The following is a 15,736-nucleotide window of genomic DNA, read 5'->3' on the forward strand; positions in this document are numbered from 1 at the left end:
TCTAACTATTTTTGACCAAAATATATACCTCTATTTAATCCATTTTTATCATGTAAAAATCATAAATCATGCAATATAAAACCATTTTATACGAAATTTTACATACAATGTGTAAAATATGCATGTAAGGTTGTGTAAAAATTTCATGGTCAGAATCATAGTCTAACTTATTTTAGCATTTTAAAAGTCATTTTACTAAATAAAATGTAATAAAAATACTAAAAATAAATTAAAGAGCAATATTTATACCATAAATCATCAAAATGACCTAAAATCAATTTAGGACCAGAATGTTTAACATGCAAAAATTTTTTGGCCTATATCATCATATATCATAAATTTCTTGTTTTATATGTTAACATTTTAACTCGGAAAAACAATAACCGATTATGCATGCAACAACCATTGCTCTGATACCAATTGTAAGATTCATATACCTCTTATTAGACACTTCTAATAACTTTATATTTTAGTTTAGTCATAAAACTAATTAGATCTTATGCATGCATAACAAAAAATACAATGTAAGAAGAAAAACAATCAACTTAAAAAGAGTGCCGAAATGGATATACTAATTGGACTCCTTCCTAATTAGTCTTCTTTAAGAAAATGCAAGTGCTCCAAGAAAACCCTTAGATCCAATAGTGGGATCTACTCCTCAAGGATTGTACCAAGGAAATCACCATTAAATCCTATACTAATTTTATACTAGAATTAGTATAAGAGCCCTTAAATAATAACTAATATTATTTGGTTACTACTTCTAGTAATAGTGGAATAATATTAGAGATATTTGAACAAATTAGGTATATAAACCATTTTTATGTGTGAGAGGATGAGAGAGTTTTTCATGAGGAAAAATGAATAAATCATTAAGGAAACTCTACACTAGAGTATAAGAGGGGGGGGGGGCGATTTTTGGACTCTATGGGGAAGGGTAATTGCTTTTCCTTTTTGTCTTCTCAAAACACTAGGTATGTAAGGGTTAGGTTTAGGAGTCATCATTATGTTTTAAGCATCTTATGCTAAGAATAAGACAAAACCATAAACACCCATAATCACCCATTAAAAACGGCCCCCACTAGCTAATATGAACTTCTATTTTACAATTTGTAATTTGTCAATTGTAATGTGTGACATGTGACAAGTAACATGTCATTAGAAATTTAAATGCATATTTAACTAATTAAATATCATTTTAAATCAAACAATTATAATTAACAATTTAACAAGTAATTCACAATTACATGTAAATAAAATGGGTCATATTAAGTCTAGTTAATATAATCTACAATATTTTGTAATTATAGTTAACTAATCTCTTATCTCAAATGTTTCATAAACATTAATCAATTTTAGTAACATAGCAAATTAATTACTAAATTGAATCTTATTTAATCACATTGCAATAAGATATAAAACTCTCTCTTATAAATAAAATTTGTAAGAACATTAATTATCCGATTAATTCCATCTCTGTCTCGAATTTTTCTGTGGATAATATTGTTACTCATGTTCATACTGATACTTTGATTGATGATACTGCTGTTTTTTCTGTTGATAACACTGTAAAGGATACTGTTAAGGACATTACTGAAAACGCTATCCCTAATGCGATTCCTAATTCGTCTCCCTCTAAAATTGGGGGAAAATGGAGTTCTGTTGTTAAAAAACCTCAGAAGTTAGGTATGAACCTCTATTATTGTGAGAAAAGTGTGAATTCTACTGAAATTGATCTTGAGGAATCTGATTTTGCTGCTGAGCTCAAGATTTGGTAAAATACTTTAATGGGTCATGTCCTAAGATCTAAGCCTTCTCTTAAAACTATTCAGGATTATGTTACTGCTCATTGGGGCAATATTGGTTCTCCTATTGTTCAATATTTCAGAAGTGGTTGGTTTTCTTTTTGTTTTAATTCAGAGGAGGAGATGTCTAATGCTCTTAGGAATGGACCATGGAAAGTGGGTGCTAACTCTCTTATTCTTAAACACTGGTCTCCTTCTTTTTCTCTTGAAATGGAGAGGGTGGCCAGAGTTCCAGTTTGGATACTCTTCCCTGGATTGGATCCCTACCTCTGGTCTGATAAGGTTCTTAGTAAAATGGCCAGCAAAATAGGGAAACCACTCTTTGCTGACCCTGCTACTACTGAGAAATCCAAGCTTTTCTTTGCTCGGATAATGGTGGAAGTTGATGTTTCCAAGGATCTTCCTAGCCATGTGGTGCTCAATGTCCCCCATATAGGTCAAATCACTCAAAAAGTGGTTTATAAATGGTTGCCTTATTATTGTAGAGAATGTGGCAAACTTGGTCACACTTCCTCTACTTGCAAAAGGTTGTTGGCTCAGTTACCAAAGAAGGTGTCAGTCCCTAAAGTTGTGGTCCCTGCTGTTTCTCCTAGGGCTATAGGGGCTACTGAAAAGGAGGGGTCCAAGATGAGCTCTCCTAGCACTTCTAAAGTTATGGAGCAAGGTAATACCTCAGGTTCATCTGGGCAGATGACTAGCATGGTGGAGGAGAATGTAGACTCAGGATGCTCTTTGCTAGGTCAGAGATCTCTTCCACCTGAAAGTTCATCTTCCCAAGATGTTCCTGTAATGCACTCAGAATGCTCTAAGTCCAGTTCTGCTGACATAAATGATGGTTTGATTACTACCAATTCCTTCCAAGTTCTAGAAGAGGAAGAACATGTTACTGAACTAGATGGTACTTCATCTCTAGCTGCAGAGGGGGTGGTTTTAATGGGGGGGGGGATGTAGGCTCAGGATGCCTTGAGCTAGGCTAGAGATCCTCTTCTTTAGATCCCTCCTCTCTTGTAGCTATGGATGAGATGCATCAAGAATGTTCAACTCAGGGTTTAGTGGAAATTCCTCAAGGGCCTGATCCCCCTGATATTTCTCTTTAAATGAAAGTTGCCTCCTGGAATGTAAGGGGTTTCAATTGTCCTGTTAAGCAGTGTGATGTTAAGGACTTCTTGGTTCATAATCAGCTTGATGTTCTAGCCATATTGGAAACTAGGGTAAAAGAAAATAAGGCCAGGAAAATTATAAGACAGCATTTTGGTACATGGAAGGTTATTTACAACTACAATACTCATCATAATGGCAGAATCTGGTTGATCTATAATCTCACTGCTGTTTCTTTTAGTAATATCTTGATTGATGCTCAGTGGACCAGCTGTCAAATTCATCACGATCTTTCTAGCACTGACTTCCAGTTGAGTGTTGTTTATGGTAGCAATGATGCTACTGAGAGGTTACTTCTTTGGAATAGTCTCAGATCTATTTAAACTTCTAAGCCTTGGATTGTCCTGGGTGATTTCAATGTTATTAGAAGTCCTGAAGAGAAACTGAGTCCCAACCCTCCTATTTTGCAAGATATGCTGGCATTTAATTCTTGTTTGGCTTCCTGTTCTCTTGATGATATGTCTAGTACTGGCACTGATTTAACTTGGACTAACAAACAGGATCAGCTGACTAGGGTTTGGTCTAAGTTGGACAGGGTCCTTGTGAATCCCAGCTGGACTACTTCTTTTTCATCTTCTAGTGCTCACTTTCATGATTCTAGGCTCTCTGATCATTCTCCAGTAGTGGTTACTGTGTTCAAAGATAGGAAAGTTCATAAAAGGTTTAGTTTCCTTAATAGTTGGATTGGGCATCCTTACTGTGAGGATATTTTCAAAAGTGCCTGGAAGACTTCTAAAGCTGGCAGTCCCATTTTTTGTTTATTTGAAAAGCTTAAGAGTGTTAAAGCTGCCCTTAAGCACTTGCATCAGTCTCCCTTCAGCCATATCTCTGATAAAGTTTCAATTGCTTGTATGAAGCTCAAGGAGGTTCAGGCTAATTTGCTCAATGACCCACTCTCCCCCAAATTTATTCATGAGGAACAACTGGCTATCAAAGAGTTCACTCGTCTCAAAACTATTGAACTCTCCATCTTACAACAAAGAGCTAAGATTAGTCACCTACAACAAACTGATACCAATTCCAAGTTTTTCTTTTCTAAGATTGCTGAAAGAAGACATCTTCAATTTATTGGTTCAATCAAGGATAAAAGTGGTGTCCTTCATTCTGGTCAGGATGGAGTTACTCATGTTTTTCAAGACTATTACTCTGATCTACTTGGTTCCAACTAGCATGTCTTAGCTTTGGATGCTGATTTGTTAAGTAAAGATGGTTGTATTTTGCCTACTGACCACCACAATCTTATCGAGAATGTTACCCAGCTGGAAATAAAAGAAGAAATGTTCAGTATTGACTCTAACAGTAGTCCAGGGATTGATGGGTTTTTCTCAGGTTTTTTTAAATCTGTCTGGTCAATTATTGAAAAGGATTTTTGTGCTGCTGTGCTCAGTTTTTTTAGAACTGGCCATATGGATAAGCAAGCTAATGCTACTCTTCTCTCTTTAATACCTAAGAAACAGATCCCTGATTCAGTGTTGGACTACAGGCCTATCTCTTGCTGCACTGTTTTTTACAAAACTATAAGCAAAATCTTGTCTAATAGACTCCAGCATGTCCTACCTTCTATTGTTGGAAATGAACAGGCTGCTTTTGTGAAAGGTAGATGTATTTTTGAAAATATTATGCTTTCTCAGGCTCTTGTTAAAGGATATAACAGAAGGAACATCTCCCCTATATGTTTAGTTAAAGTGGACATTAGAAAAGCATTTGACTCTCTCCAGTGGGATTTTGTCTCACAAATGCTTAAGATTCTGGGGTTTCCTCCATTATTCTCTAAATGGATCATGGGTTGCATTTCTAACACCTGGTATTCTTTTAAGATTAATGGAGCTATTTCAGGGTTTTTTCCAGGCAACAGTGGTATTAGGCAAGGAGACCCCCTTTCTCCTTACCTTTTTGTCCTCAGCATGGAAATTCTTTCTCGATCTCTCAGAAGACTTTGCTCTCAACCTCAGGTTTCCTACCATCCTAAATGTAGTAGGCTTAATCTTACTCATTTGATTTTTGCTGATGACTTAATGATTTTTATGAGGGGAGATGTGCCCTCTGTCACTGCTGTTAAAACAGCTCTCTCTCAGTTTGCTCTAATCTCTGGTTTACATGCCAACATTGAGAAAACTAATGTCTACTTTGGAGGGGTTTCTCAATCTATTATGCAGGAGATATTAGATGCTACTGGGTTCTCATTGGGTCAATTCCCTTTCAGATACCTAGGGCTCCCTCTTACTACCTCTAAGCTCAAAATATCCATGTTTGACTCATTAGTTACTAAAATTCAGAAAAGTATACATCACTGGTCTTCTCAAGCTCTTTCCTATGCTGGTAGAGCCCAGCTTCTGAATTCTGTGATTTTTGGTTTGGACAATTTCTGGTGTTCCAGTCTCCTTCTTCCAAAAGAGGTCATTCATCACATAAATAAACTTAGTAAGGATTTCTTTTGGAATATTCCAGAGGGTAATAGAAGACTGGTGTTCAAAAGCTGGTCTAACATTTGTGTTCCTTGGACCTATGGTGGCTTCAATATTAAGGATCTCCTCTCTTGGAATCAAGCTTTACTAATGAAATGGGTTTGGAAGCTTTCTGTCCCTGCTGCTGGTTTGTGGGCTACCTGGATCAAGACTTATGTCCTGAAACAGGAATCCATTTGGTCAGTTATCAGTAAAGAACAGTTCCCTTCCTGTATCAAGGATATTCTCAAAACTAGGTACATCTTTGTCTCTCTTTCTCAGGGTCTGTTCAGCATGCTCAGCACTAGTTACATGCTTGGTGTGCTGGTTCTCATATCTCTGCTAATCTTCTCTACTTGTTCTTCAGGCAGCTTACTCCTGTTGGGGATTGGGTTACTAGTCTAACTTACTCAGGGATTCTGCCTAGTCATAGGATTATCTCTTCTATGGCAGTCCAGGGGCAGCTTGCAACTGTGGATAATCTTCAGAGAAGAGGGTTCTCTCTTGCTAATAGATGCTGTCTGTGTGAGACTCATGAAGAAACCCATAATCATCTCTTCTTTTCCTGTACTTTTTCTCATCATGTTTGGTCTTCTATTCTTCAGTGGATGAAAGTTGCCAGGCCTGCTTTAAATTTGCAGCAAGAACTCTCTCTTCTGGCCACTTCTCATATGGCTAAATGGAGAAAGCATTGGTTCCAAGTCTCTATTGCTGTTGTAGTGCATTCTCTGTGGACTGAAAGAAACCACAGGATCTTTGCTCAAGGGCAGCTTTCCCCGTCTGTCCTGCTTGATAAGCTCAAGTTTAAGATTGCTGTTAGAATGTTCATGCGACATTCTGAGCTTTTTTTAGCAAGTCTTCAGCCTGTTTAAGCATTTCCCCTTTTATTAGTTTGAGTTGCTCTATATTGGATAGTTTTGCAAAATGTAATTTCTTTTCTTCTTAAGAAATGAAATGATAACTCCTTTTCAAATAAAATAAAATAAAATAAAATAAAATTTGTTCAATTTATGGAATTAGTTAACTTGTATCAACATACATACAATTAATTAATTAACTAATTAAGAGTCTTACCCTAGAGGTACGACCTTAGGGGATCAACTGATCACCACCGTCATACGACAGTAATGTCAAACTCTAGTCAGCCAACCATTACCGATTAATGTGGATCAGTTGACAATAAAATATCACTTTCCCTCGTGTATTCTTATTACGAGATTTAAACATGTGATCGCATTATTGTCGAGGACACATACTCCAACAATACCCTGCTTACCTCTACTGCATAAGTTTAGGCCGGTTAGGTTTTATTTTTGATAGGGTTGCGACAGCCGTGTCATTCACTATTTTCACAAAATTTCAAAGACAGAACTAAAAACCGTCATTTTTCAAATACAAAAACAAAATAGTGAAATTCAAATTCACTATTTTCACAAAATTTCAACAACGGAATTAAAAACCGTCATTTCTCAAATACAAAAATAAATAGTGAAATTCAAATTCGCTATTTTCACAAAACTTCAATGGCGGGATTAAAAACCGTCATTTCTCGAACAAAAACGAAATAGTGAAATTCAAAATTCACTATTTCCACAAATTTTAAATTTTCAGCGATGGCATTAAAAACCGTTACTTTCAAACAAAAATAAATAGTGAAGTTCAAATTCACTATTCTCACACAATTTTCAACGACATGTTCAAACCTCAAGCAAACGGCATTAAAAACCGTCAAACCTTCAAACAGGATAGTGAAATTCACTACCCTTCACAAATCTCAAATCATGGGAAGGCGAAATCGAAACCGCTATCCCCAAACACACATCGAATGGCAGAATGCACATATGCCCTTTTCTACAGATTTCCAACAAATGGCAATAAAAACCGTTACCTCCCTTCGAAGTTCAAAATCACCGCCAACCACGGGAGCCAGGCTCACGAGCCTATCCCTTTACGGTGCCACAAACATCCAATATAAACACCGAGATTCCCCAGTAGGATATCGGAGGCTTCCCCACGGAGCCCGCTAAACTCAAACGACCTCCCGAAATAGAACCATCCAACGCGGCTATTTCCCACAGTCAAGCACATTTGACATGGCTGGCGAGCCTCACAACTCACATTCGACATGGCTGACGAGCCTCACAACGCATACCCAATGTGGCTGGCGAGCGTCAAAATGCACCATACCCAACATGGCTGGCGTGCCTCAAAACGCACCACATTCATTATGGCCGGCGAGCCTCAAAATGCACCACATTTAAAGCGGCTGGCGAGCCCCATCATATCCGCAAAGCGGCTGGCGAGCCTCACAACGCACATTCAAAGCGGCTGGCGAGCCCCATCATATCCGCAAAGCGGCTGGCGAGCCCCATCATATCCGCAACACGACTGGCGAGCCTTTGCCCGCAAACAAGAAACGACTCAAGGACATATCCCGAAGATGCCTCATGTATGACTCCTTTTTATGGCTGGCGAGCTTTCATACGTAGTTTAACGGACTTTAAATGACCCGCACGGACAGTCGAAAGACTCTAAACTGTTCCCGACGACAGGTCCTTGACTCGTATCCTAGAGTTGCCTTGGCGTCGCCCTTCTCGACGGCAGGTCCTCGGCCCGAACTCTTTCAAGCCGCCTCGACGTCGCTTCGGTCTCCAGGTTGTAATCTTTGATTGACCTGGGGGCTATACTTTGACTTTCCCTTGTCCAAGCCTCAGTCAAAGTGGGGGATGTCGAGTCTCCAACAAACACCCGATGATTATCGGACTACAACATGCTTAGGAATGGCAGCGTTTGATCGACAGGTTTATATAACTATACGTTGGAAAACTTAAAATGATTTCGAAAACAAAACATTCCAAAACTTTTAAAAAGTACCTGGAGTGTTTTATGCATGACGACGTGGTCGCAATGACAGTAACTAGAGTCAAAACCGACACTGGGCCAAAAACCGACTCAAAAATCAAATCCCGACTCCAACAACGAGTCACACCGAGTCAAACACAAAAAACAAAACTTTTCAAAACTTCCATATTAAATATTCCCGGAATACTTCATGGTCAAGTACAAATCATGTCATCCAAAACATAGGATAGAACAAATCATGATTACAATTGCGTGATAGTGACAAGACAGCTCGAAGACCCGCGAAATGGCTCGCGCCTCTTCGAGTAGCCCATACGGCCACGTCGCTCAAAATGCGCACAACCACACATTTCTCTACAAATACCCCTCAAATGCCACCATTTGAAGGTACGCGAGTGTCCGCCCCCTCATCTCTCCCTTAAAATTTCAGACTCGACTTCTCAAGTCACAAACCGACACGTGTTTTCGACCTACCGATCGAAAACACAAGCCTTACACATTGTTTGGTACCGTCATCGTGCATTAAATCACTTGACTGACCATCTCGACCAACTACACCATCACTAAACTTAAAACACTCTTTTTACATTGCTAAAACGGTTTTCAAACCGAGTTTTCCGACCAAACAAGTTGATACACTTTCGTCGATTTCTCGTCTAAGGCCTAGCATGTAAGTATGAGGGTGTAAAAATCCTCTTCTATCATGTTTTTCACCAGTTTTATGACTATAACATGCTAAAACATGCATAACATGATTCAAACATAGGTTAAATGAGCCAAAACCGAATTTTGGTCGGAGACAGGGGCTGCTTGTATAGCAGGAAGTCTCGCGCCTAAACCCCCTCTCAGGCCTTAATCCAGTTGTGTTTGGTCTCATCTTCCTCTTTAATTCATTTCTTATTTGTAATCGGTTTTTACCATTTCAAATATTTCAAATCATTTTTCATGAAAAACTTTTAACTATAAAACATTTTTCACCCTTGGTTCCTAATACCATGACGGTTTAATCCGTGTTTCGGTGATAATATTTGGTTAAATGTATTTTAAAAGGTACTTTAAAACCTTTTTATTTCATTTCTTTACATTTTCAAAACAAATATATTAGTCATAAATACAAAGTCATCCTTGGTTCCACATACCATGTCGGTTTTAAACTTGAGTACGATGATGAATATTGACTAATCACCAACAAATGAACTTAAAACAATTAGTTCATAATCATTTTCAAAACTATTCATGTCAATCTTGCAAAATCGAACCCGACATCGAATATTGTCAATACAATGACAATTATTCAAGTCTCATTCTTGATATCAACATAAAAGCGGTCTAAACGACCTTTTAGTACCAATACGGGTTCAAACACCCTCTTTTCAAACCATTTTACGAACCTTTTAATAGTCAAAAGACGTCCCTTTAACCGTCTGCTGACTCGCGCCTAAACAGGCCAATCATTTCCCAACTTTCAAACCAGGACAGGCCTGCTTGCATCGCCTGATGGCTCGCGCCTATATAGGTTGCCTGATGCAGACCCTGTTTCCTTCCAGCACTTATCTAGGATGATCCCGACTTCGGTTAACCTAAATACAGGACGGATCAGATGATAAATCTGCTCTTTTACATTGTATTTGCAAAACGCCTTACTAAGACAAATGGATCACATTATGCACCATAAACCTAACTCGGTAAATGGATGTTTAATTTCTGTCTTGCATGCAAATCAACATTAAATCCAACTTGACATCAAATACTTGATACTTAGATTAAACAACCGACATAGAAAGCTCACATTTTAGGTTCAAACTTGTGGATGCGCATTCATGCATTTACCCATTTTATCAATTTTTGCATTTAACCAACCAAGATCGATCAGTAGAGGCCGCTACCGCGGGCGGGATTGGGTGTCCGATTAAATGGATTCCCAATACGTACCTTCACCTCTTACTCAGAAACTTTCGATAGTAGACGACCTTATCCAGGGCGTACGAGAGTCATTCTAGAGATAGGATGCTAAAGAGGGACGATTCATTATCTTTAGTACCTATGTCAAACACCGCTTTTTGCCTTGGTTGACTTAGGTATAAAGTGGATTCGAACGGGTTCCAAGCATCCCACAAATGCTTGGTGGCGACTCCGAAGATCTCTTTTATCATTTCGAGACCCTTGCCGAGACGAAACCGACCGATCTAAAACGATCCGGTCGAAAGCATTTTTTTTACGCCGCCGAGCATGGCTTTCAAAGAGACCGCTGCATGCCCACAGATCAGCTGGTCATGCAGGTGGCTATGTCCACAACAAGACAATCATAAATAAAAATATAAATTCTTCCTTTTACTCCTATAAATACTCCATGTTTATGCCATTTTATACACACAACAATCATTCTCTCGACTATTTCTCTCTAAATATTTCTCTTCTATTAAGCTGATATTTGGCAACGGTTTGCAAGTAGTTCTGATTCTGAGTCTTCGTCGTACACCTTAGACTCGGAGTTCGTGTATCTCTGGAGGTTAGTTGCGAAGAGGCCGTGTGTATCGAGCGGGCAAAATTCAACTTTAGGGCAGTGATGGTCATCACGCCACGACAATCTCTCCTACGTTCCGTAAAATTTATTGTTCATTGTTTTCGTAATAGTCATATCGCCTACAGTCTAAAGTTGAATTTTAACTTTTCTTGCTCGTTAAATTTTTATTTCAGGCGATATGGCTATGTCTGTTTCTGCTGATGCGTCACCAAAGTGAAATCTTAATTGCTTACAATTAAAGTATTACATTTGCTTTTTACTATTGATGGTTATATGTGTTCAGTGGCGAGAATTATTGAAGGAGCATTTTGTGTACATCTAGATTTCAAATCTTAAGTGTGTAATATTATTAAAAATTCTAAGGAATAACTAGATTTTTGACCCGTGAAATTTACGGGTTTATCTGTTTTAGTTTTGATATATATTTTTATCGTATTGTTAATATTTGTTCGAGTAATTAGTTGTTGATCTATTTAAAAATATACAGTCTTGAAATACATAGAAACTAGTATTGGTGCCCGGCTTCGCCCGGGCTACCTCTACTTACCATTAATTTTTTTTTCTTTAAATAAAATTACTTAAAGTTGCATAACCCATAAATTTATCATTAATATATTTTTCTATGACATATCATAAAATTACAATGAAATAAATTTTGAGATAAATTCACTACTCCCGCTATTAATATTTTACTCTTATTAATGAAACAATAGTAATAACATTTCACTACTTGCCCGTAATCATTGTTACTTTCACTACTCCCGCCGTAATTATTGTTACTGTCACTACTGTCGCATTAATATTGATAATTTCACTACTCCCGCCGTAATTATTGTTACTTTCACTATTGCCGCATTAATATTGATTATTTCACAACTCCCGTTGTTGTTTCTACCACTTTCACTAATCTCGCTGATAATATTGTTAATTTTACTATTCATATGAGTGATTACTATCATATAACTATATCCAATGTTACTTACTATCATATAACTATATCCAATGTTACTACAATTCTTTTCTTTACCGACGAAATTACTTTTACTACTTAGGCATGCAATTTTAAGAGAATTATGTATTTATATAAATATATTACATATATGCATTAAATCAAATCGAAAGAATTATGCAATATTATATATTATGGAATTAACTTGAATTATTTATAACCTACTTATATTATATTTTTGTATGTTAAATAATTAACATCTCTATACATCTAATAGACTATAAAATTTAATAAAATTGCATAGATTTTAAATTTAATATATAATTTTATGATGATAATAATTAATACCATAAGTGTGCATACTTATACTAATTAATTATTTTATTTTAAGGAAATTGACCATCTTCTAGTCTTCTATAAATATTTAGGAAAATTACCAAGCATCTTCTTTCTTTTAGTCTCCTTGAAATTGACATCTTAATTAATTATTTTATTTTAAGGAAATTGACCATGTTTTAGTCTCTTACAAATGTTTAGGAAAATTACCAAGCTTCTATATAATTTAATTTTAACCCAAACGGGTCCATCACACGGTGCTAGTGATTTAAAACTATATACTATAACTAATTTGTATAACTTTCTTTAATTACATTGAAGTCCCTTGGTTTCTGGATTTAATATATAGTATTGATTAGTTAGTTAACACCTTATTTCTTTGACAACTTTGGTTTATTTTTTTAAATCGAATCCTGCAAATGACAATGTGGTAGCTAGTAATTTTGAGAAACTTGACAACGGAGCAATGACAAAGACGACTCATTATATATACGTGTGTTTTACTCCGCAATATAATAAAGTGAGTTTTTAAAATATTAAAAGTTGAAACCATCCGTATATAATAACTTCCTTATAGAAAAAGCTTCAATAACGCCTTATAAGGTTGTAAACTCAATACCTCAGTATAGTCATCTCCAAATTATTTCCAGACCTCTCCATCAACCCTCCCATAGAAATATCTTTGAAGTCTTATCACCACGTGCATGCTTCAAATATTATTTACATCCTAAAAACATGTATTATATCGATAGAAAAATATTAGATACGATTCAACGGTATGGTCGGTATCTACTCCATGTATTACGAATTAGATTTTCATTTCAATTTCTCAATAATCTAAAAAACTATATTCCCTAAATTCGAATTCCAAAAGGTTCATAAAATTTTTTAAGTTCCTTATTACTATTTAAAGAATTTGATCCATCTCTTGTTATACTTATGTCCACGATCCTATATAAAAATAAAAATAGTATTAAAGACTATAAAATAATCTATTCTGGTTTTGAAAAAAAAAAACGCATAAACTTAAAAATATACTGATTAGAATTTAGAAACCATACTATTTAATATTTATCTGAAAGTTCACTTTCGCTTCCTTTTAGTACGCTTCTTTTTAGTACATGCCATGATAATAGTTAATATGAAATGAAAAGGCAAAATATATGTTAGAGATGATTATACTCATGAATACAAAAATAAAAATTCAAATAGGTTGATCGGGAAAGCATAATAGTAAAATTTCACAACAATATACGCTTAATAACAAATTTCAAGAAATATTATAAGATCTCCATTTTGAGATCAACGATCATCTTATAATGGTTAAAAAAATCATAAACCATTTAAAAAAGTAAAGTAAACTTTATAGAAAAACAATCAAAAGGTGGGAATTGGAGAAAACTTAAATTGGAAGAGGAAATGACATAATTAAAATGATTAATTATTGTCATGATGGTTCAAAAAGTAAATTGTGAAATTTTAAAGATTTTTCATTCAATTATTTATACTTATTTATTTACCATTAACTATGAGAGTAGTTTTTTTTTTAGGAAATTATGAGAGTAAGTTTTATGTATTATTCCTGTTTTGACAAAAACAAACACTTAAACGTAAAAACATACGAAGTAGAATTTAGAAATCATACTATTTAATATTTACTCGAAGGTTCACGTTCGCTTCCTTTTATTACATGCCTTGATAATAGTTCATATAAAATGAAAAAGAAAAATATATGTTAGAGATGATTATACTCGTGAATACAAAAATACAAATTCAAATAGGTTGATCATGAAAGTATAATAGTAAAATAATTACACCACAATATACGTTTAATAACAAATTAAAATAAATATTATAAGACTTCTATTTTGAGATCAACAATCATCCATTACTTATCGGTTTCTACCTTACGTTTTTACCTTTAAGTTTACCTCAGTTTCGTGCCTTTTGTATTTCTTCCCTCTTCAGATTACCCACGTGATGGTTTGCCTTATCTGCATTCACATACGTTTCATGGTGCTTTAAAGTTATATAAAAAAAATACATTGACCAAAAGATAAAACATCAACCTGGCAAAAACTTGACAAACGAATCAAAACATTGTCACATGTAAGTCACTTAAATTAAACCAACTTGAAAACATGAATTCAAATATAAAGCAAACGATTTATAAAACCAACAACATAACAAATTAAAATATACTTTATTGGACACATCAACAACAACAACAACAACAACAACAACAACAACAACAACAACAACAACAACAACAACAACAACAACAATAATACTCGACAATAATACTCAATATACTCAATATAATGAACATAATCAAATAAATAAATTAAACCATAAAATACAATCCACAACTTAGAAACTCATGACAAATGGGCATATTTTAAATAAATAAAGTGAATAGAAACTATTATAGGTATTGTAGGTTTTGTAGTCATTACACAACCATAAATTCCCATATTTTAATTTAATTTTTAATTTATTTTGTGGTATTATTAAATTAGATAATTGATTGCCGAGTACCTCAAGAGATGAATTAAATAGGACAAAATATTAATGAAAATTATGGGTGTTTAGTAATATAAGGGGTTTTAATAAAATTATTAACATATTATATTACAAAAATTAATTAAATAGGAATAACTTTTAATTAATTTGGTGTGTGTTAAGTATTATGAAGAGTTTTAATCAATTTATTACCATGTTTAATTAAAAAAATAGAAAAATATTAATAATGGTGGGTGTTCAGTAATATGAAGAGGTTTAATTAATTTATTAACAAGTTTTATTACAGAATTTTTAGAAACAATGAATTGAATAGGAAAATATTAATAATGGTTGTGTTTAGTAATATGAAGAGGTTTAATTAATTCCTTAATATGTTTTATTACAAAAATTTCAATAAAAATTTTAATTTCAATTATAAATTATGAAATTTATTAACATGCTTGATTACAAAAATTTCAATTAAAATGTCAATATTAATTATAAACTTTGAAATTTGATGTAAATTATAAGGGTTATATAAATTTTGGAAGACAATGTATTTAATATGCAAAATTAATTTAAGAATAATGATAATATCCTTTCATATTATAGATATAAGTGAATTAAATTAATTTATAGATAAATGATTTAAATTAATGTCATGTAATAATAAATTGATAATCCATGTCACATTAATTCGCCATGTTATATTAAAAATATGCAACATCACATTAAAATATGTCATGTCACATTAAATTTTAATCTAGGTGGCTTTTTGGATTCTACGTGGCTTTGTCTAGGTGGCGTTTATTTATCATTTTAGGATAGACTTTTAATTATATTTTATAGATGATGAGAAGCTATCTTGACATGCATAAATAGATATATAATGAACACGTTAGCCAATTGCACTAGTTTCTATGTGTGTTTCTTTTGTGCTGACAAATTTTGGATTTTTTTGGATAAATGGGGGTTAGTTAGCAAATTAATTAGCATATGATTCGTTTCAAACTATTTTGGTCCAATGGGTCTACATCATTATTTTTATTTTTTTTTAGTTGTTATGTGAAGCCGCTAAAGTCCCTAGCGGCTTATATCCCTACCATTTTTGTAGTACCAACTGCAAAAAAAATTGGTGGGCAAGAAAGCCGCTGAG

This window comes from Silene latifolia, chromosome 6, assembly GCF_048544455.1.
Source record: "Silene latifolia isolate original U9 population chromosome 6, ASM4854445v1, whole genome shotgun sequence".
NCBI lineage: Eukaryota > Viridiplantae > Streptophyta > Magnoliopsida > Caryophyllales > Caryophyllaceae > Silene > Silene latifolia.